Raw genomic sequence first — 22,764 nt, forward strand, 5'->3', positions numbered from 1 at the left:
TTCAGACCTACAGCCGATCTGCAGGAGGAAGATGAGGCTGTCTTCTCCCATAAAAATGTACAGTCTCATAGGGTAGCTATGAGTCAGAAATGACTCAGTAGCAGTGGGCTTTACACGCTCTCACTGTAGTCCTCTCTTTGAATAGAAAGGGAATGGGAAGGGGAGAAGATGATGCACAGCAGATGGGTCCTCAGCTCCAGTTGACTTCTAGAGAAACGCATCATGCAGCCTGATAACCATGTGGTCACCAAGCTGTGCCAAAGAGCCATCTCTTCTTCCAGGCCCCTCTGGGGAGCACTCAGGCAAGACCTGCAGGGCTACGTGACTCACCGCCCTTCCTTATGATTAACTCTTCCTTCACGGGCCAGGACGTATGCATTCATCTTTATGGGTCCTTCAACTATCCATGCCCAAGGCAGGCCATACATCATGGCATTGGAAGCAGGAGGTGCAGACAAAGGTTGTCACTTGTGTTGATGTTGTGTGAAAAGGATGATTAATGAAAGTCACACATGGCAGCCCAGCTTCTGACTTACCTAGGCTCACTAGAGACGCTGACTTGGCTATTTTTCATGATCCATCACTCTTTCCTCACTGGGGTTTTCAGTAACAGCCTCAGCTTTGGGACTATTCTTTTGAAAGGGAGGGAAGGAAAATATCTGTAGCAGTTACCCAAATCATACCAGGCTCTCTGACTTTTAACTCCCGGTGGCTGTTGCTTTTGTTGAATTTGAAAGTCGTTCACTCATTCAACAAAGGAGCTTTGGTGGCATAGTAAGGTTCTGCAAAGTCAGCAGTTCAAACCCACCAGCTACTTCTCAAAAGATGAAGCTGTGTGCTTCCATAAGTCTCCGAAGCCCTATAGAAGATAGCTAGGAGTTGGAATTGACTGCATGGCAGTGGCAGTGATTTGGGCATCCTGGTTGCTTGGAACATATCCATAAGCAAACAGAAAAATGTCTTTATTGAGTTTACAATCTAGAAATGGAAGACAGACATTGATAAGAATATCATAAAGTATACTTGTATTAAAAAATAATAATAAAATCTTTTCTGTTGGGTTGATTCTGACTCGTTGCAACATTCTGGGATAGAGTAGAACTGCCTGCACAGGCTTTCCAAGATTGTAAATATTTACAGAAGCAGACTGTTACATCTTTCTCCTGTGCAGCAGCTGGTGGGTTCAAACTGTTTGCATCTTAGTGCTTAACCATTGTGCCACTGGGACTCTTTAAAAGCCAAAAAAACAGGCAAATGCAGAGTGACTAAAGTTTATCAGCGGTTAGCATGGAGGGGAGAAAAAGGAAAAGAGGGACTTACTGCTTAAGGGCGCACTGAGCTTCTGTTCTTGATGTTAAGTGCTATCAAGAACTTCTATTAGGGTGATAGAAAAATTTGAAGCTGGAAGTGATAATATTTGCACACTATGTTGAGCATAATGTCACTCAAAAAGGTTAAAGTGGCAACTTTTGGTACATATCTTTAAACACAATAAAATTTAAATTAATTAGAATACAGGATGCAAGATAAACTACTGAAGAATTTTTAAATTAGCACAAAGTTTTATTGATTAGATGGTGTTTGAGCAAAACTTGAAAGAGGGAAGGGGGTTCTAACCACATGAACAAGAGCTCTAGGGAGTAGGAATAGCCACTGAAAATGTCATAAGGCATGTCTGAGTTACTTGAAGAATAGTAGCAAAGCTAATGTGACTGGAGGATTGTGGGTGAGGGGTAAGAAGAGATGAAATGAGGTCAGAGAGGAAAGAGGAGGCCAGACCAGAAAGGGCCCCGAAGGCCATTACAGGGACATCTATGACTTGTCTGAGATGGGCAGTGGGAAGGTTTGGATTAATTTATGTTTTAAATGAATCGCCCTGGCTGTCATTTGAGGATAGATGATGGATGGGAAAGGTTATAGCAAGGCAGCCATTCAGAAACTGTGGCAATCACCCAGGTGAGAAATGATGGTGACTTTGGCCACAGTGTAAACAATGGAGCACCAAGAAATGGCCAAATCCTTGATCTCTCATGTTTCATGGCCACCATTTGTAAGATACATCCCTAAGTTGGAGAAACTAGAAGGTAATAATCAGTATCTTGATATTGAGGAAATATGGTGTTGTATTGTAGACTTAAAGCATTGCCTACTTTGGTGAGTAGTGACTAGGATCCTAAGCACTTGTGAATGGCCTTCTAAGGTACAGCTTCTGGTTTCTCCTTATCTGAAGCAAAGAAGAATGAAGAAAATCAAAGGTACATGAACATAGCGAGTCCAAAGGACAAGTCATCCACATGAGCTTCACTTTCCAGGACCCTGAGACAAGAGCTAGATGGTGCCTGCTATCATTGCTGACCACTCTGAAAGGGATCACAATCAAAGGTCCTAGGTAGAATGGAAGAAAACTCAAAATCAGAAAAAAAGAGCACACTTAAGAGCCGGATAGAGACTGGTGGAACACAAGAGACTACGGCCTTTAATCAGTCTTTAAGCCTGGAACTAAATTCATCCCCCAAGTTCCATTTTCAGCCAAACTACAGACAGACCTATCAGATGAGCACCACCAGGGAAGTACCCATTCCTTAGATCAATCAGCCATTCAAGATCTAAAAGGCAGTATTTGCCCAGGGATAAAGTTCAGAAGGCAGGGAGGGATAAGAAAGAAGGACAGAGAGGAAGTGGGAAGAGTGCTGTTACACTGTGAGGATTGTAATCAACCCCACGAAACATAGTGTCTGCATTGCTGAGTGAAAAACTAATTTGTTCTGTAAACTTTCACCCAAATCATTAATATACTTTTTTTTTTAAGAAAAAAGAAATTTTTCAAAAACAGTTTTTCCCAACAGATTGAAAGTGGTGGTGAAAAATAGATTAGAGTCCAAGATGTTTTCTTAGTTTGAGGCTGGGACAACTGGAAGAGTAGAGCTGCCCTCAGTTGAGACGGGAAAGATCATGGAGGAGCAGGTTGAATAAGGTGGAAATCTCAACTGCAGCTTGGGACATGTAAAGTGTAGATGTCTATTAGAAAGGATGCTTTCTAAGCAATTGAGTATATGAGCTCAGGAAAAAAGGGTTAGAGTTTTTAAAAAAGAGTCTTAAAATATAAACACTACTTGAGCAAAAAGAATGAGACCACCAAGGGATGGAATATGGACCTAGAAAAGAGTTCCAAGACTAGAGTCCTGGTATCTTCCGATGTAAGGGGCCTGGGAGGAATAAAGAAATCAGCAAAGGAGACTGAGAAGAAATAACCAGTGAGATAAGGTTGAAAATGCCCAAGAGTTCTGGACTGCTTTCAAGTGAGTGGAAGATGACTCATATGATTCTAAAAGTGATAACTCAAAAATGATACATTATCTGTGCCGAGTTTGTGACAAGTGGAGACCAGCCAGAATAGGAGTAAGAAGGGAATGACCATAGCAATTATTTAAAAGATGGTAGCCAGTAAAAGAAATTGGAGTAAAAATTAAACAGGAACACATACACTATATTACACTATGGATTTATTTATGTATGTCTTCACAAGCCACCTTGTTCTATGAAATATCTAGGGTGATATGTGAGAAATCAGCTTATTTGTATAGAATATTTTTAACTTTATGAAGCAATTTTCTCTCTAGTTCTAAAGTTTTCCCTGTAACTTAGTCAGCACTTACTGTGTGACATTCATTCATTGATCCATCTATGCTACAGATACTGACAACACTGTGAGCTTGCATTCTAGTTGTTGTGGAGAGAATGCTGACTTGAGAGGCATGCTTCCAAACCCCTTTTCAAGCTTAGAAGTCAATCCAGACACAAGACTAAGCATTTCACATACTAATTTGTCAGGCACTCACAAAACACAGAAGAAATCTAAGACACACAATCGGCAGCCAGGTCAGCAGGTTCCAAAACCTCCAGTGCTACATCTGGGCTCATTTGTCCCTGGGGAGATAGGCAGGAAAAGTGGGAAGGTCTCCAACAATAACAACAGCCAACACGTGCAGTGCCTTTCAGGTTTAAAATCAATTTCCATGTCTTTCATTGAAGTTAAACTATATGAACATGTTGGGAGGTGAGTATATTTGTTCTCCCTGGTCATGGATGGGGAAGCAAAGGCTCGGGGGAGGTAGAGTGGTTTCCCTGGGGCATGGCCAGGAAGAGGCAGGGCTGGAACTCAAGCCCAAGTGCCCTGATCTTTTGTAACCAGCAGTGGGCTAGGCGCTTGGGGGAAGCTCCACACAGATAAACGGTAAAGGCCTGACTCAAAAAAAAAAAAACAAGAGAAACTATCATTCAAGAAGGGAGGCAACTGAGGGGTTCAGGAAACAGCTGGGAGGAGACAGACTCTGAGCGGTGCTGGGGAGCAGGCACTTGGAGACAGATAGGGAAGACCATGGAGGGGAGCCGAACCACCTAGAGCCACCAAGAGAAGGCTGAGAAACTTCTCAGCCCACTGCAGAATGAAGCCAGCAGACCTGGGCATTGGGGTGACCAACCGTATCATGCTGGGACATGACATTTTCAGTGTTAAAGCAGAGTCTCCCCAAAGCAAGGAGAATTTAGAATCCCAGCCCTGTTGCTTCCTACCTCTGCAAACCTGGGGCAAATTACCTGCCCTTTTCTGATCCTCGTCACCAATGAAGGGGTGAAAATGTGACCCCAGCAGGTTTATCATGAGACCTAAGTAAAATAAGTGGGAAAGCCCTAATGTACCATCTGCCACTCAGAATGGCAGCTACTGTCATTTACTATGATGCTGTGAAAATGAGATCTCCCACTGTATTTTTCTTGCCCTGCATACAGCTGAAAACGCCGCAGGAGTCTTCAGAGTCTTCTCAGGGATGATTCTCCTAACAGCTGGGTTTGGAGCCAGCTGTTGTGGATCTTGCTAAACACCATAAATGGTAAGAATCTAAGGCAACTCCATGCAAGCAGCAAGTGAAAACCCAGCTGGGGACTCCTCCATCCTTCTTGGAAGTTTCTGTACCTTCCAAAATGAGACAAGTCTTATAGACATTAGTGCTGGATCAGCATTGACCCTGGGAATAAAAGTGAAGCCAACCAGGTATCATTATGGTAGACAAACTATCTGGCATCCAAACTCTTTTACTCTCTTACTTCCATTGTATCCCCTCCCATTTAATTCCCAAGAAGGACTGAAAGGGGTCTTTAGCTAACCTGATAGCATAATAGTAACTGACCTCTGGCATACAAACTCCCTCTAAGTCCATCCTTCCTGTGAACATCATGTTACTTTCCAGGAGTCTCCGATGCATTCATTCAGAGGTCTATAAATTAACAGGAAATGCAGACCCTGAATAGGAGACCATTCCTTCTCACCCTGTCTCTGGGTAAAAGTCCTTTCTCAAAGCTCTGCATTGCATTGTCGGTCATTTGCTCTTTGAACATCAACTTTCATCGTAATGTAATAATCCATGTCTCAGTCTCCAGATCTCAACTGAACTCCTGGAAGACAGGAGCCATGTCTCAACAAGAAGACATGATGGAAAAATTATAACATCACCCTGACAACTAATGGGAGTAGGGTTTCTTTTGGGTGACAAAAATGTTCTAAAATTGACCCTGGTGATGATTGCACATTTCTGTGACGATAATAAAGCCCACTGAGTGTACCCTTTAAGTGAGTGGATTGTATGGGATATAAAGTATCTTTCAATAAATTGTTTCAAAAAATAAAGAACAACACTGCCTGACTTAGAATTCCATCTGCACCTTATTTACTATGGGATGTAACTATGCGAGTTCCATTCTTTCTGTAAACCCATTTCTTCACCTGTAAAATAGGTTAAAGCAATACTCATGTCAAAGGGCAGTTGTGAGGAATGAAAACTCATGATTATTTTTAAAGTAACTAAAACAGTTCTTGGAAAATATTAAAGGTAAATTGTCGTTGTTAAGTGCTCTCAAGTTGGTTCTAACTCATAGCAACTCTGTATTAGGGCTTCTGAGGAGCAGCTGGTGAGCTTGAACTGCTGATCTTGCAGTTCAAACTGACTTTGCAGTCCAGTGTATTAGCCCACAGAGCCACACCAGGACTCCATAATAGGTAAGAGTCACTATTTTTCACCTATATCCTCAGCACCAGATTAAATGCCTGGAGCATAGTGAGTGAATGAAGAAAGTTTAGTAAGTCGTCATAGGTTGAAACTTCACTCTTAAATGATTAAATGCATTGAATCAAACGAAAGGTGGAGCATTTCAGCTGACATGTCTTGTTCAATACAGCCATAAAGGGGCTATGACTGAGGGGCTCCAATTCTGATCACCTTCTTAACAGTGGGATTAAGGTAGGCCTGACCACAGTTGTGACATTTCCAATTGCTTTAGAAGCATGGAATCCTGATATGTTGCTGTAGGATCAGCACTGGGCTGCTAACTACAAGGTCAGCATTTACATCCACCAGTTATGCCTCGGAAACCCTGTACAGGATCACTGTGAGTTGGAACCCAAACCCCAGCACTTTACAACAACAATATATGCATGTGAAAGTTGGATAATGAATAATGAAGACTGTAGGGGAAAAAAAAATCAATGTAATTTACATTATGATGTTAGAGGAGAAAATTAAAAGTACCATGAACTGCAAAAAGAACAAACAAATCTGTCTTGGAAGTAGTACAGCCAGAATGCACCTTACCAGAATGGTAAGATTCTCTCATATTTTGGACATGTTGTCAGGAGAGACAAATCCCTGAAGAGAAACATCGCGCTTGGTAAAGTGAAGGGTCAGCTAAGAAGAAGAAGGCCCCCAGTGAGATGGAGTGGACTCAAACATGACCATTGTAAGGATGGCACAGGTCAGGATACTTACTGTTTTGTTCCATTGTGCAAAGGGTCCCTCAGAGTCAGCACCAACTCAAGGGCATCTGACAACAACCACCACCTTACAGCAAGAAGACCTAGGACAAATCATGTTCCAAGCTTCATGCTCCCTCATTCAACGAACAAAATCGACAACGCCCCTCTAGTAGCTCGAAGGGTTATCTCAAAAATGAAATGAATTCAGCAACCTGAACAGCCTTTGTTGTTAAGTGCCATTGAGTCAGTTCCAACACATAGCAACCCTGCATAGGGTTTCTGAGGAGCAGCTAGGGAGCTTGAACCACCAACCTTGTGGTTCAAGCCAACTTTGCAGTCCAGCACATTAACCCACAGTGCCAACCCAGGACTCCCTTTACAGCCTCATAATCCCACTTATATCCCATCTACAGACAGTCACCATCAGCCCACAAGGGATTCTTTCTTCATTGTAGACCCGCTTTTGCATTGCTACAAGTTCATATGAAACATACTACTGTGTATCATTTGATTCACATAGCAATATGTTATGATTGTCTTTCTTCATTAAATGTACCTACATGACAAATTTGTAATGAAAGTAGAAATATTCCATATACAATACGCAATTAGATTGTTTCCATTTTTTTCTATTTCAAACAACACTGTAGCAACTATGCTTGTAGCTAAACCTGTGTCCACACCCCTGATTGTTCCTCTATGTTACATGTCCAGCCTCCTTACAGATCCCGCGTCAGGAACCTGGACCAAACACCAGAGCCAGGTGAAAGGGGACAGCATAGCTGACCCTGGGCATCAGCTCAGTCCTGCTGGGCAGTGCCACCCATTGGGCTTTGAATGCTTCAGAAGTGCTGTTCCTTCCTTTCCATTTTGCCTCTTTCTGCCTCACGAATGAAGTCAATTCAGGAAGCAGCTGTGGGGTTCAACAGCAGGATCAATCTAGGACAGTATTCCCAGCAACTCCTAGGGTGGGAGGCGGAAATCAGGTCAGCCAGGCAACCCCTAAGTCCTAGTTCAAAAGTCTCTACTGCCATCTACCGACCCACCAGATTCCGTTGGCAAAAAGCCAAGAAAGGACTTTAAAAGCCCATGTAAATTTCCCTTAGCACAGCTGCCTTTAAGATGGAAGGAGCCCAAGAGACCAACCAATCCACCTCGTCCTCTAGATGAGGAACAAGGGATGGGGCTTGTTTGAGGCCCCACCTGGAATCCACGGCAGTCCTGACCATGAACTAGGTTTTCAGCTCTGCCCCAAACTCACAACATTTCTTTGTCCTGAAAGTATCAATGGTCAGCAAAGCGGGCCTGGAGGAATGTGTTTTTGCCTGGGAATGCTTTCCTATTCGTTTTCTGTTGCACTTTCTCCCTTTCACATCAACAGCTTTAGACAGACTTGCACCTGAATTCGGATTTCTCATTCTCCGCAGCCCCTAAAGCAGGGAGAAATGCTGACCCTTCACTCACATATCTTTGTTGTTGTTACTGCTTCTGCTATGGTTTTTCCATACGTGGAGGGCAAGACAGACCTGTTTAGTGGACACTTGCTATGTTATTAGGTGCTGTTAAGTTGATTCCGACTCACAGCGCCCCTCTATGCACCACAGAAATGAAACGCTGCTCAGTCCTGTGCCATCCTCACAACTGTCCCTAGGTTTGAGCCCCTTGTAGCAGTTAGTATCACATTGAGGGTCTTCCTGTTCGCTGACCATCTGTTTTACCAAGCATGATGTCCTTCCTCAGGTACTGGGTCCTTCTGGCAACATGTCCAAAGTAAGTGAAATGAAATCTCATCATTCTCCTAATACCTCCATATTTTAGAGGAGGACACTAACATTTGGAGACATCAAGGAGTTTGCTTAAGGCCAAGGTTCCCAATACGCCAGCACACTAGAATCATCACCTGAGAACTTTTGAACACGCGAGTGCCAGGCCACACCCAGACCCATTCAAGCAGAATCTCTGGGGGCAGGTGCAGCATCAGTTATTGAGGGTTCCAGGTGAGGTCAAAGTGCACACAAGTTGGGGGGCCACCTGCCTTTGAAGAGCAGGGGTTTCCACAGTCGTTTGCATCATTCTTTCCATGTAGTAACAGGGCTACTGGAGTCCTGGTGTCACGCTGTAGGATAAGCATTGAACTACTAACCACAAGGCTAGCCGTTCAATCCCACCAGTCACTCACTCCTCAGAAACCCTATACAGGGTTGCTATGAGTCAGAACCAACTCAACGGCACTCAGCAACAACAATAGAACTATTCATGTTTCACCTAACTCCACCTCTGTTACTCTCATCAGTTTATTTAAATACATATAGAGATAGATAGATATAGATAGATAGATAGATTGCTGTCAGAAATGAAAAAACAGTATCACTTAACACCAACAAAAATTGCCATAAAAAGAAGTACACTTAAATATTGAAATTGAAATTGAAAATGTATATCCGTGTATGAAATAAAATTCTCATTTTCATTGTTTATTGCTATCCCTCTCTATACTGCTGACAAGTCTGGGAGTAATATGACAAAAATAGTCTTTCCATCATGGAATTTGCATTCCACTGGTGCCTCTACATATGTGTGTCACTTGCTCTCCGTTATTCTGTCTCTCTCCAGCCCCACTAGTAAGCATGGGGAAAACTGTCAGGATGCTCTGTGTTGTAAGAGGGAACGAGTCCTGAGCCAAATTGCAAAGCATCCTGTGCAGAGTCTTACCCAACAGCTGGGGCACCCTCACTCAGCAGTAAGAGCAACAGACATCCTCCCTGCACTGTCCTGGCCCTCTCTCCATTGGCTGGCCCGCCTGTTCAAGTAGAACCTCCACTTGTGAGCCAGCCTGCAGACCAAATCCACAGGCCGTGTTTTCCGCAGCTGAGCAGCGGTTCACAGCACAGCTGTTTGGCAAAGACGAGGGGTAGACTGGAGCCGCAGCCCCAACTGCGCTGGGCTGCCTCCTACCGAATCTACTGATTCAAGGACAACTGAGTGTGGCTGTCTTCATTTAACAACCAGGAGTTAATTGGGGATTACAATTTGTGTCTGCTTTAAAATTGGGGGGAATTAGTCTATTCAACAACCACCTGGGAGTCAGCCGAGTCTCCATTATATTCCTATCAAAAAGAATCTTCACTTACCATCTTTACAGGAAGTACCTTTTTTAAACTAAGGACCAAATGAATATGTGGTCAATTTAGACATTTAAATAAGAACAGAAAAAGCAAAAACAAGAAAAAGAAAATCACCTGTATTCTGCCACCTACAGACTATTGCTATTAGCCCACTGGTGATAATTCTCTCCTCATTGTAGACCTTGTTTTGCATTTTTACACAAAAATTAGTTCCTATATATCATACTTTGGTAGCGTAGTGGTTACGAATCAGGCTGCTAATTTCATGGTCAGCGTTTGAAACTACCAGCTGTTCTGTGGGAAAAAGCTGAGGCTTTCTGCTCCTATAAAGATTTATAGCCTCGGAAACCCTATAAAGGGTCGCTATGAGTCGGAACTGACTCCACAGCACACAACAACAACAAAGCATACTATTCTGTATCATTTGTTCCACATAGTAATATGTTATGACTGTCTTTATTACATGTTCCCATATGGCAACATTTGTAATGAGTCCCGAATATTCTATTTCTCAGATGCCATGAAATTGTTTTCATTTTTTTATGTTACTATTTTACACAGCACTGTAGTAAATATTCTTGTATACAAGTCTGTGTCCACACTGGCATTTGTTTCCTTTACTTTTGTAACATTAGAAATGCCCCAAAATATCCACTAAGTAACCTCTCAAACAAACAAACAAACAAGCCCATTGCCAGAGAGTCGACCCTAACTTATAGGGACCCTGATACAGGGTTACGAAGACTGTTCATTCTTATGGGAAAAGAAAGCCTCATCTTTCTCCCACAGAATAGCTGGTGGCTTTGAACTGCCAGCTTTGCAGCTATCAGTCTAGTGCTTAACCTGTAGCACCAGCAGGACTCCTTACTAACAAACCTAGCATTAGTAAAACCAGCAGGGTCATGTGTGTCCAAGCAAAGCTGTGCTTCACTGGGTCTCCAGTGGCTGATTTTCCAGAAGAAGATCACCAGGCCTTTCTTCTGAGGTGCCTTTGGTTAGACTCAAACCTCCAACCTTTCACCAGTCAAAAAGTCACAGCTATGTCTCTCAATTTATCTGAAGTTGTTTCCTAATCTATGTGCTAGAATAGAACACAATCTTCCCTGCCCTGTCTAGAAGGTTCTAAACAACATATGACGCCAAGAAACAATAAAGGAACATTATTGGTAGTGCTGTTGAGTCGCTTCCGCCTCATAGTGACTTTAAGCACAATAGAACGAAACACTGCCCAGGCCTGCGCCTCCGCACAATTGTTAACGCTTCAGCCCATTGCTGCCGCCACTGTGTCAATCTGTCTCCTTGGCGATATCACTCCTTTGTTTTTTATATGGATAAGAGATCCTTAATAACTATTTTATGGGCCTATCGACTGAATTTTTAAGACACATCAAGTCATTTTAAACAGGGAAGGAAACTCTAAAAACAACTCATTTTAGAAATAAAGAAACTGCCTTCCTGCAGAGTTAGGAGGCCTGCTCAAAGAGTCAGTGAGTTAGCTGGCAGTCCGGCTAGCGCTCAAAGCTGGTATCAGCGTTCACAGCTCTATCTTCCTTTTATAATATCACCTTCAGGGCCCCTGGGTGGTAACGCAGTTAATATGCTACTAACCAGAAGGTTGAAGGTTCGAGTCCACCCAGAGACACCTCGAAAGTTCTGCTGCTCTACTTCCAAACAGTCAGCCACTATAAAGCCTGCAGAACCCAGTTCTACTCTAATATGCATGGGGGTCAGGGGTCATCTTGAGTCAGAATCAACTCAACACCACCTGGTTTGGGTTTGATTTTTAAGAGTGAAGAACGTGGAAAAGTATTCACAAAAACTTGCTGGATGCAATTCAGCTCAGTTCACTTGATTTCATGCAGTTCAGTGAAAATAAGCTGAACATTTGCCACTTACCATGACCTCATCAGTCATGGAGTTCCAACTCTGATGCTTGTCTTGAACATACATGATTTCTGTTGATTTTGAAAGTTTCTTTGTGTATTCCTTGCCCAGTAGGAGCTGCCTGAAAAGAACACGGAAACACAGAAAGACAGTTGGGGCTGGAATTGTTCACATCCTGGGAACCCTCCCACCAGATTCCAGATACAGTATTCTCCTGATTCTGACCTGAAGTGGTCTGGCCAACTGATCACATCCTAGGAATTTGGAGAGCTGCCAAGGCCGCGTGAATTAGTTACAGAATCACGGAGCGGTGCGGCCCCGTCACATGAAAGTCACTTCCAGCTTGGCACAGAGCACACATTCCTGCCCCCGGAGTGGTGTTTCAGATGACTGGGAGCTGCTCTGTCTGTGGGTAAACACCAAAGCAGTCAGGGGAAGTTAGGGGGGCAGGAGCATTCCAACAACCCTGCCCGGGACCCACAATCACAGAAAATGAGAACTTTCAGAGGATCCACCAAGCGTGGCATTGATTTAATGTTTTTGATCAAAAACATCAAGTTTCAATTTGCCTTCATATTGAAACACTGAAAACCTTTGTCACAGCACAAGGGTTCTCCTGCCCACACCTGGCGTTTTCCCAAACTGTTCTCATTGCATACATGAGGCAGACAGGTTTTCATGGATGAACAGCAGAACGTCTACATGTCTACAGTGTGTCAGACAATGTGCTAAGTGTTTTACATGCCTGGACACACAGTTCTCACACACAACCTCAGGAGGAAAGCACTATGATTACCTTCTTACAGGCAAGGACACCGAGGCTCAAGATGGCTACGTAGCTCACAAGGTCAAAGACCAGCAAATGACAGTGAAGAATTTAGCATGGCTCTGACTTCAAAGTCCAGATACAAGACCTCTCACCACTCTGCCTTGAGGCAGAATGGTCTCAAAAGCAAATGTGGTTGTTGTGCACTGCCTTTGAGACAGCCCCCAACTCATGGTGACCGCTCTCACAACAGAACAAAATGCAGCTCCGTCCCACACCATCCCCAGGATGGGTTGTACATGGCAAGTGTGATCTCGTCAGTTTCCCTGGCTGATTTGAAGTTGATCACCACCAAGCCTTGCTTTCAAGTCCATCTTAGTCTAAAATCTCTGCTGAAACCATTTGGCATCATAGTCAGCCTCCATGTGGTGGCTGCACTCTGAGGTGCACTAGCCAGGAAAGGAACTCCAGTCTTCCACATGGAAGGGGAGAAATTTACCACTGAACGCCCAAGACCTTCTCCGAATCGCTAGACTAGAATTAAAGATCTGTCCTCACTGCCGTTGCTCCACTTCAGATTTCCAAGCCAACTATTCCAGGGGTTTTTAGCTTTAACTTGTGGGAAAACTTCCTTATGTCAAAATGTTGCATCATCCTTAATTCCTACCCTGTCCTGCTCTGAAAAGTTTGTGTTGGCCCTCATTCCCATGAAAGACATCCTTTGACTGACGAAGGAATTGGTGTCTAACGTCCATACTTCGAATGGTTTTTTAAGCAAACTCTGCTTGTTCTGTACAAGTATTAAGTACTCTGTACTAAAATAATTGTCTTGTCTTTCAGGATGTCCTCACAGTTAAAATGTGTGCTTACATCTGACAATATAAAAGAAGATTAACTTTTTATCTAAAACCCTAGGACTGGAAGGGGATAGGAAATTTTATCTTTTAGTTCCTCCTGCTTTCAGACAAAACCCAAACCAAGCACACAGCCATCGAGTCAATTCTGACTCATAGATCTGAACGAGGGCAGACTGCCTCATCTTTCTCCTTCAGAATGGCTGGTAGGTCTAAGACAGGACCTCTCTAAATCCACAAAAGACAGATCCACAGGATGAATGAGTGGTATTAACACCACTTTACATCCTAAGGAAACAAGTAGGAGCCGTTGATTTGAATCCTCAACTAGATAGTGGAAAGACAGGGCAGAGGCAGGAACTTGGGTGCTTCAGAAAATATGCTGCCTCCCCAGAGAACATCTATGCGCTATCACCAGTATAAGTGAGAGACACTATAACGGTATATGAACATCTATGCACTATCACCAGTAAGAGTGAGAGACACTATAACGGTATATGAACATCTATGCACTATCACCAGTATGTGTGAGAGACACTATAACGGTATATGAACATCTATGCGCTATCACCAGTATGAGTGAGAGACACTATAACGGTATATGAACATCTATGCGCTATCACCAGTATGAGTGAGAGACACTATAACGTTATATGAACATATAAGAACATGATCTTCCTGTAGGCATCTGATTTCACTTGTCAGGCATCTCATACACTGCACAGGGATATAGAGGAAGTAAGATTTGTACACCAGCCCCTACCAGCTCAGACCAGCATCTCAGGAATCAAGAACCACTTCCATATCAGAAAGACCTTGAGCACCCTCTAAGGGTAAGGCATAGCCTTGCAAGTTGAGTCCCTGATGATCCTATTGCACACATTCTGTGGGCTCCCCACATGTAGCAAAAGGAGTATAAGCAAGGACTGAAGGGGAGCCCCAGCTCAGCTTCACAACCCACGAGCTGTGTGACTATTAGCAAATGAACCTGATTGCCTCTTCTCTACAGTGGACTCAGTAATACCTGTCCTGGGCTGAAAGCCACTGCCTGACATACACACAAAGATATGTCCATATCCCCAGGGGCCTGTGAATGTGATCTGATCTGGGGAAAGGGCCTTTTCAGTTGTAATTGAATTAATAGTCTTGAGATGAGCTCATCCTTGATTATCTTGTTTTGGTGGATGCCATCAAGTCAATTTCGACTCATAACAACAGAGTGACAGAGTAGAACTATATATACCCTAGCATCTTATCTTTATGGCAGCAGGCTGGCACATTGTTCTCCCATGGAGCAGCTGGTGGACTTCTTTAGGTGAACAGCTACCACCAGCTTTTTGGTTAACAGCTTAGCACATTGTCATCATGGTCCATTACTGTATTGTCCTAACCCATTTACCCCCACCTTCCTGTCATTGTGTCCTACAGTGATGGCTTGTGTGTTGCTGTGATGCTGGAAGATATGCCACAATGGTTCACATACCAGCAGGGTCACCCATGATGGGCAGGTTTCAACAGAGCTTCCAGACAAAGAATAGACTAGAAAGAAGGAATAAGTGGTCCAATGCTGAGGGATAGCAGCAGAACACTGCCTGATATAATGCCAGAAGGTGAGCCCCTCAGGTTGGAAGACATTCCAAATATGGCAGGGGAAGATCTGTCTCCTCAAAGTAGAGTTGACATCAGTGATATGGATGGAGCAAAGCTTTGGGGACCTACATCTGCTGATGGAGCACTGAGCAGAAACAAGAGATGAAAAAGCTGCAAATATCATTCATTTCATAATTGGAACATGGAATGTATGAAGTATGAATCTAGGAAAATTGGAAGTACTCAAAAATGAAATGGAACACATAAAGATCAATACTGTATGCATTAGTGAGCTTAAATGAACAAGTATTGGCAATGCTGAATGGGAAAATGATACAGCTCACTATGCTTTTTTTCTTTCTTTCTTTTTAAGTACCATGGAGTCAGATCCAACTCATAGTGAATCTGCACAGGGTTTCCGAGGCTGTAAATATTTACAGGAGCAGAAAGCCTCATCATTGTACCACGGAACAGCTGGTAGTTTCGAACTGCTGACCTTGAGGATAGCAGCCCAATTTGTAACCACTATGCTACCAGAGCTCCTTATGCAGGGAAGATAAATTGAAGAGAATTATGTTGCATTCATCATCTAAAAGAGTATTTCAATATTTATCTTAAAGTACAGCACTGCCTGTGATAGGGTAATGTCTATACACGTACAAAGAAGGCCAGGTGATACAATTATTATACAAATTTATGTACCAATCATCAAAACCAATGATGAAGGAACTTTGGTGCTGTGGGGTCATGTGCTGCACCGCAAAGTCGTGTGAACCACAAGGTTGGCAGTTCAAGCTCACCAGTCGCTCCTTGGAAACCTCGTACAGGGTCTCTATGCGTCGGAACCGACTGGATGGCAGTCAGCAACAACAACAAAAGAAACTTTTTCAGTTTGAAATTGATCAAACATGCAATCAAAATACATTCCTCATTACGGGTGACTGAAATGCAAAAGTTCAGCCATCTCAGGAGACAGCATCAAATCAAGAACTGAGGGTATTACAGGAAGAAATAGGAGTGGCCCTGAAGGAGCTCGTGGAAAACAAACCCGGGAAATTGAGGGACTACTGTTTCATTCTGTTGTGCAGAGTGTCACTACAAGTCAGAGCCGACTTCGATGGCACCTAACAACTCATTTACCTGCCATCATAAAGTCAATCTGGACTCAAAGAGACCCGAAAGGGCAGAGTAGAACTGTCTCATAGCATTTCCAAGGACACAGCTTTCTCCCAAAGAGTGACTGATGGGTTCAAACCACTGACCTTTTGGTTAGCAGTCAAATCCTTAACCACTGAACAACCAGGGCTTGTTGTTGTTAAGTGCCACTGAGTCAGTTCCAACTCATAGCAACCCTGTATGGATTTCTGAGGAGGAGCTGGTGACTTTGAACCAAGAACCTTGCTGTTTAAAGACACTTTGCAGTCCAGCGCCTTAATCCACAGCACCACACCAAGACTGCACAACCAGGACTAGTGGACCCCAAATTCAGTGACAGATGTCCTTACAAAACAGATGCAGGGGAAAGACCCAGTGAGACTAGAAGGTCATAGGTACAGATTGCAGAGGTATGTAGCCATATGCCACCAAATACCTGAAAGTGGCAAGGGCAGATTCTTCTCTAGAGCTTGCAGAAGGAGCCCGGGCCTGTCAGCACCTTGATTTTGAACTTCAGCCTCCAGAACAGTGAAGGAATACATTCCTGTTACTTTAAAGCACCCAGTTTGTGGTGATCTGTTACAGTAGCCCTAGGAAAGAGTATATACCTATGTCATGGAAGGTTAAGCCTGGGAACTTTCCCAGACTAATGATGTCATAAGATTGGTAGTATCCTTGCCCTTGCTGTGGTCAGAATAAACCGAGTCCTTCTCATTCTGTCCATTCCTCCTGGAGACCACCCACCCCAACAAGGTTCATCCAGAAGAAAGGTTTTACTATTGTGATTTGAGGTTGTTTGCATATCTGTTGGGAGGTGGATACATACCTACTGCCTATGAATTTTTTTCAGAATAGTAGTCTCAACTTTGATTCAGCTTAATCTAGATGGCATCCAAAGAGCATATTCTGAAAACATTTCACAAATGATTCTGATAAGGAACAAGAACTGATCATGCACACTGGCCAGCGTCCTTTCAGATTGGCTGGTGATGGAGCTATAATGGCTAAATAGTTTGACCATCACCTCTGTACACTAGCATCGCCCTCCTGACATCAAGGTAACCATTGAAACAACTTGGGAGACCTAGAATAGACGACTGAGAGCAACTGTGTTTGCGAAGCCAGGTTTTCAAGGATGTGCCTCAAGGGGAAATAGCTCAAAGCACAGGACGCTACAGTCCAACACCCTTCACTCAGAAGCTGCTCTTGTTCATCTCTTTTGTAAACTGGAAATTCGCATAAGATTTTCTTAGAAAACAAAATATTAAAAGCAACCTAATCATCAATGGGCTCAAGCGTGCCAACAACAGTGAGGTTGGCCCAGGATTGGGCCGTGCTTCGTTCTGCCTGCTGTGCATAAGGTTGCTGTGAGTCGGTACCTACTGAATGGCACCTAACAACAACAACAATGAATTTTAGATGAATTTTAATAGCCACTTTTTGAGACTGTGCATTTTCTAGGCAGGAATTTGAGGTCCAAAGGGGTTACATGGCATTCCCAGAATTGCACAGTGAAAGACTAGCACCTTGGGCTCTGGCCCACTGTCCAAGGCTTATCTGCCCCTACTGGCCTCAGCCTCCACCACCCAAGCTAATGCTGAGTCTCTGGCAGTTCAGACATCTTCTATTCCACGTGCAGAAACGCACACGTCTCAGAGGACCATGCCTGTGTGGGACAGGGTGCCTGGGCAGTGCCCTGAGCCCTTCCTCTAAGGTGACCTTGGTTTTTTTTTTTTTCTGGGGTGTGATTATCTGGGAAACCTGTTGATCAGACCTTCTTTTCCACTGTACCTTTCGATTCTTTAGAGCCAACACCCAAGCCTTATCTCAAATGCGGAAACATCCGGGGAACAGGGCCGTTGGCACAGTTCTCAGAACCAACTGCAAGATTCATGTTTTCACAGGGAAGGACACCAAGAGGAGACCGCCACAGTGATCCCTGAGCTGGTTCTCAGAAGGAGCCCTTATTTGCTCTGAGCCAGCTCTGGGCCAGGTACTGTGTCAACCTCACACTGGTCCACAAGGCAGCCAGGAACAGTGCAGCTGGGAGAAAACTGACCACGCACAGGTAAAGATGCAAACAAACACTTTCAAAAGAGTTGTGGCCCCAAGGCCTCACACTAAGGTACCTTGTAGGAAAGATACAGACGAGTTGAGAAATGTTAACTCCTGACATTGGATACACTCTGTGTTACATTACACTGTGGTCAAATGAGAGATATTTGTGCAGGGTCTCCCCTCAAAGAGCTCCCACTGTAGTGAAAGGAGACTATGTACGAAGGGGCTTCAAAAACTTCATGGAAAGTATCCATTATCTTTTCATTCTGTTTTTCTGTGAACGTTTGGAAACCACCTCATGTTTGAAATGTGAAGTAGCAAGAAGATTCCAATCATAGTTCCAAGCAGTAAAGAAATGGAGAAAAAAGAGAGGATACAATATTCTACATGGTCAGTGACTGGCCATATGAATGGTTGTTTTGTTGTTAAGTGTCATCAAGTCAGTTCCAACCCATAGCAACTCTGTATAGGGTTTGCAAGGAGTGGCTGGTGAGCTTAACCCGCCAAGCCTGTGGTTCAAACTGGCTTTGCAGTCCAGTCATTAGCCTACAGCACCACACCAGGACTCCCATATGAGTGGTATGATCAATGATTACTAGAATAAGTACAAGGAGAAAAGTCCATGCAGGAAAAGTTAGTAAGACTTGACTTAAGAACATCTATCATTTAAGTCCCTGCTAAAAGCTAGAATTTGAGCATTTTACTTTCAACAACAACACAAGATCCAAATAACTATTTCCACTTCACAGAGAAGAAAACTAAGGTGAGAGAGGTCCAGAGGTCTTCCACAGAAACATGCTTATGGAACCCGAGTAGCAAGTGAGGTTCTGTCTGGCTCCAGATCCTGGGATATTTGCTGAGGTTCCAGAGCCATGGAGAATGGGTATGATGTGGACAAAGGTCAAAGGAAGAAGCGATAATTTCAGGCAAGTAAGAGGAGCACACTCGGTGATAGATACAATGCTGGAGATCACATGATAGAATTTTGCAAGACCAATGACTTCTTCATTGCAAATGTTTTTTTAAACAACATAAAGATGATTATACACATGAACTAGATGAAATTCACAGGAATCAAACTGACTACATAGGTCAACAGAGATGACGGAAAAGCTCCATCTCATCAGCCAAAACAAGGTCAGGGGCAGACTATAGAACAGACCATCAACTGCTAATATACAAGAAGAAAATTAAAACAAGTCCACAAGAGCCAAAATATGCCAATGAATGTATTCCAGCTGAATCTAGAGACCATCTCAAGAACTGAAACAAGAAGAGCTATGGGATGACATCCAGAACATCATACACGAAGAGAGCAAAGAGACATTAAAGAGACAGCAAGGAAAGAAAAGACCAAAAGGGGTGTCAGAAGAGACTCTGAAATGTGCTCTCCAGCATAGAGATGCTAAAGTGAACGAAAGAAATGAAGATGTCAAAGAGCTGAACAGAAAACATCCAAGGAGAGCTCCAGAAGACAAAGTATGGTCATGAGAAGTGCAAAGACCTGAAGTTAGAAAACCAAAAGGAAGAACATGCTCAGTGTTTTCCAAGCTGCAAGTACTGAAGAAAACATTCAAGCCTTGACTTGTAATACTGAAGGATTCTATGGGCAAAATATTGAATGATGCAGAAGCATCAAAAGAAGATGGAAGGAATACACAGTCACCGTACCAAAAAGAAATGACCGGTGTTCAACCATTTCAAGAAGTAGCATATGATGAAGAACTAATGGTATTAAATGAAGAAGTACAACCTGAACGGAAGACATTGGCAAAAAAAAAAAACAAGGCTCCCGGAATTGATGAGATGCAGATAGACATCTTTCAACACACTGTTGGCAGCACTGGAGGCACTCACTCATCTATGCCAAGAAATTTGGAAGACAGCTACCCTGGCCACAGATAAGAAAAGATCCATATTTGTGCCCATTCCAAAGAAAGGTGACCCAATGGAATGTTGAAATCATCAAACAATATCGTTTATACCACATGCAGGTAATTTTTTTTATAAAGATCATTTTTAAAGTTGCAATAGTATATCAACAGGAATGTACTCTCACTCAAGAGAGATTCAGAAGAAAACAGGAAACAACGGAAATCATGGCTGATATCAGATAGATCTTGATGTCAGAGAATACTTTCAGGGAATACCAAAAGGTATTTACTTGTGCTTATTGACTACGCAAAAGTATTCAACTATGTGGATCACAACAAATTATGAATAACATTATGAAGAATGGGTATTCCAGAACACTTACTTGTGTTCATGAGGAACTTATACATAGAGTGGTTAGAACAGAGCAAGGAGATACAGAATGGTGTAGACAAGGGTTGTATCCTTTCACCATACTTATTCAACCTATATGCTGAGTAAATAATCTGGAAAGCCAGATTATATGAAGAAGAACATGGTATCAGAATTGGAGGAAGACTCATTAACAACCTGTGATATGTAGATAATACCATCTAGCTTGCTGGAAACAAAAATGATCTTAAAATGCTTACTGATGAAAATCAAAGGCATACAGTCTTCAGTATGGATTTCTCCTCCATGTAAAGAAAACAAAAATCCTCACAACTGGACCTATAAATAACATCATGATAAATAAAGCAAAGATCGAAGTTATCAAAGACTTCATTTTGTTTGGATTCACAATCAATGCTCATGAAAGCAGCAGTAAAGAAATCAAATGATGCATTGCATTAAGCAAATCTGCTGCAAAAGACCTTTGTAAAGTGTTCAAGACGAAAGATGTCAGTTTGAAGGCTAAGGTGCGTCTGAACCTAGCCATGGTATTTTCAATTCCCTCACACACATGTGAAAGTTGGACAATGAATAAGTAAGACTATAGTAGAATCAATGCATTTGAATTACGATGTTGGAGAAGGATGTTGAAAGTACCACGGACTTCCAGAAGAACAAACAAATCTGTGTTAGAAGAAGTATAACCAGAATGCTCCTTAGAAGGGAGGATGGACAGACTTTGTCTCTCGTTCTTTGGACATGTTGTGAGGAGGGATCAGTCTCTAGAGAAGAACATCATGCTTAGTAAAAAGGAGAGTCAATAAACCAGAGGTATACCCCCCGACAAGAATGAGTGACATGGTGGGAGTAACCATTTTACGAATAGCATAGGACTGAGCAGAGTCTCGTTCTGTTGTGAATGGGAACAGATTGACAGCACCTAACAACAACAACTATTAGTCTTTCAAAATCCAGAGGCATGGATAGGAATGCTAACATATGTTAAGGCTGGCTCTTCTTCCAGGGGGCATGCCAAGTACTCTTCATTGACTACCTTCTGTAAGTTCTCTGTGGTACATGGTTTTTGTTACCCCCCATGTTGCAAATTAATAATGAGTAGGTTCAAGATAGGACAGTAAGGTTCCTGACAAATACTTCCACCATTTCCCGAAAAGCCACTCAGCTAAACGGCAGAGCTACACTGAAGTCCAGGGCTCACAGTCAAGTTCAGTGTTAGTTTTGCTTTTTATCTGAGTCTAAGTGGATTTTCCTTCAATAATGGAAAACTCCCTAAGGAAAGGGAACAGGTCTTCACAGTGCCCCACACCCGCCAGGCCCTCTGACAACACCGGAAGAATACTGCTTGTTTGGTGGTTGAACTATTACAAGTGGCCCCACCAGGGCCAACATTTCACTTCTACCCACCCTTGCTGTCAACACAGTCATAGAGCTAAAGCAATTGTCCTTCTCTTCAGCAAATGCAATCCTTTTGTCCCTTCCAGCCTCATTCAAATGCCATCTTTCCTAGGAATCTGCCTGCATTCTCACCATGTTCTCCCACCCTCACAGCATCTGTTCCTAAATGAGCCGTAATCAATGTAGATGAGTGACCAAATGAATGCATGCATGCACGTATGCATGTGTGCATGGATCCATCAGTGAATCCGTAAATAGAGAGAGAGAGATGAAAGAATGGAGAGGCAAGATATTTGGACCCAGGAACTACGTGGTTGTACAGTGCAAACTCCTGTGCTCTGCAGAGCTTTACTCCTGACTTGTAGTGTGATGGGGGGGAGGGGGGTTGTTCCCTACTAGCTCCAGGGTTCTTTTTATTCATTTTGAAAGGACTGATGCAACTTTCCACTCTCCAACTCCGTGAATAAAAGTCTACCCTTGGGCAAACCTCAGTAATGGATGTTTTGTGCCTCCTGCCTCAGAAACAACAAATATCCTCAACCAGCATCTTATCTGGAGCTGCCCTTCTCTGCCTGGCCCCTCAGGAGCTTTGCTATCACATACAGGACCTCCTCAGAGGGTTGTGAACAAAAGCAAGTGTCTTATCGAGTCCCTCTCTCCTGCACCACCCTGCCCTAGGAAAACCTGAATGGATGTGCAGAACGCTCACTCTCTGATAGACCTCCCATCAAAGAATGGCTAGGGGGCAGCCTGGGCGTTCTTGGAACGATTGTGCAATTTCTTGCCACTATCAGGGCTGACATAGAGGCCACTCCTAGCCCTGGACCCTCCAGCTAAGTTCAACTTCAGGTCAACTCAGGGCCCCCC

Source organism: Chrysochloris asiatica, unplaced genomic scaffold (genome assembly GCF_000296735.1).
Source record: "Chrysochloris asiatica unplaced genomic scaffold, ChrAsi1.0 scaffold00001, whole genome shotgun sequence".
In the NCBI taxonomy this organism is placed as follows: Eukaryota; Metazoa; Chordata; class Mammalia; order Afrosoricida; family Chrysochloridae; genus Chrysochloris; species Chrysochloris asiatica.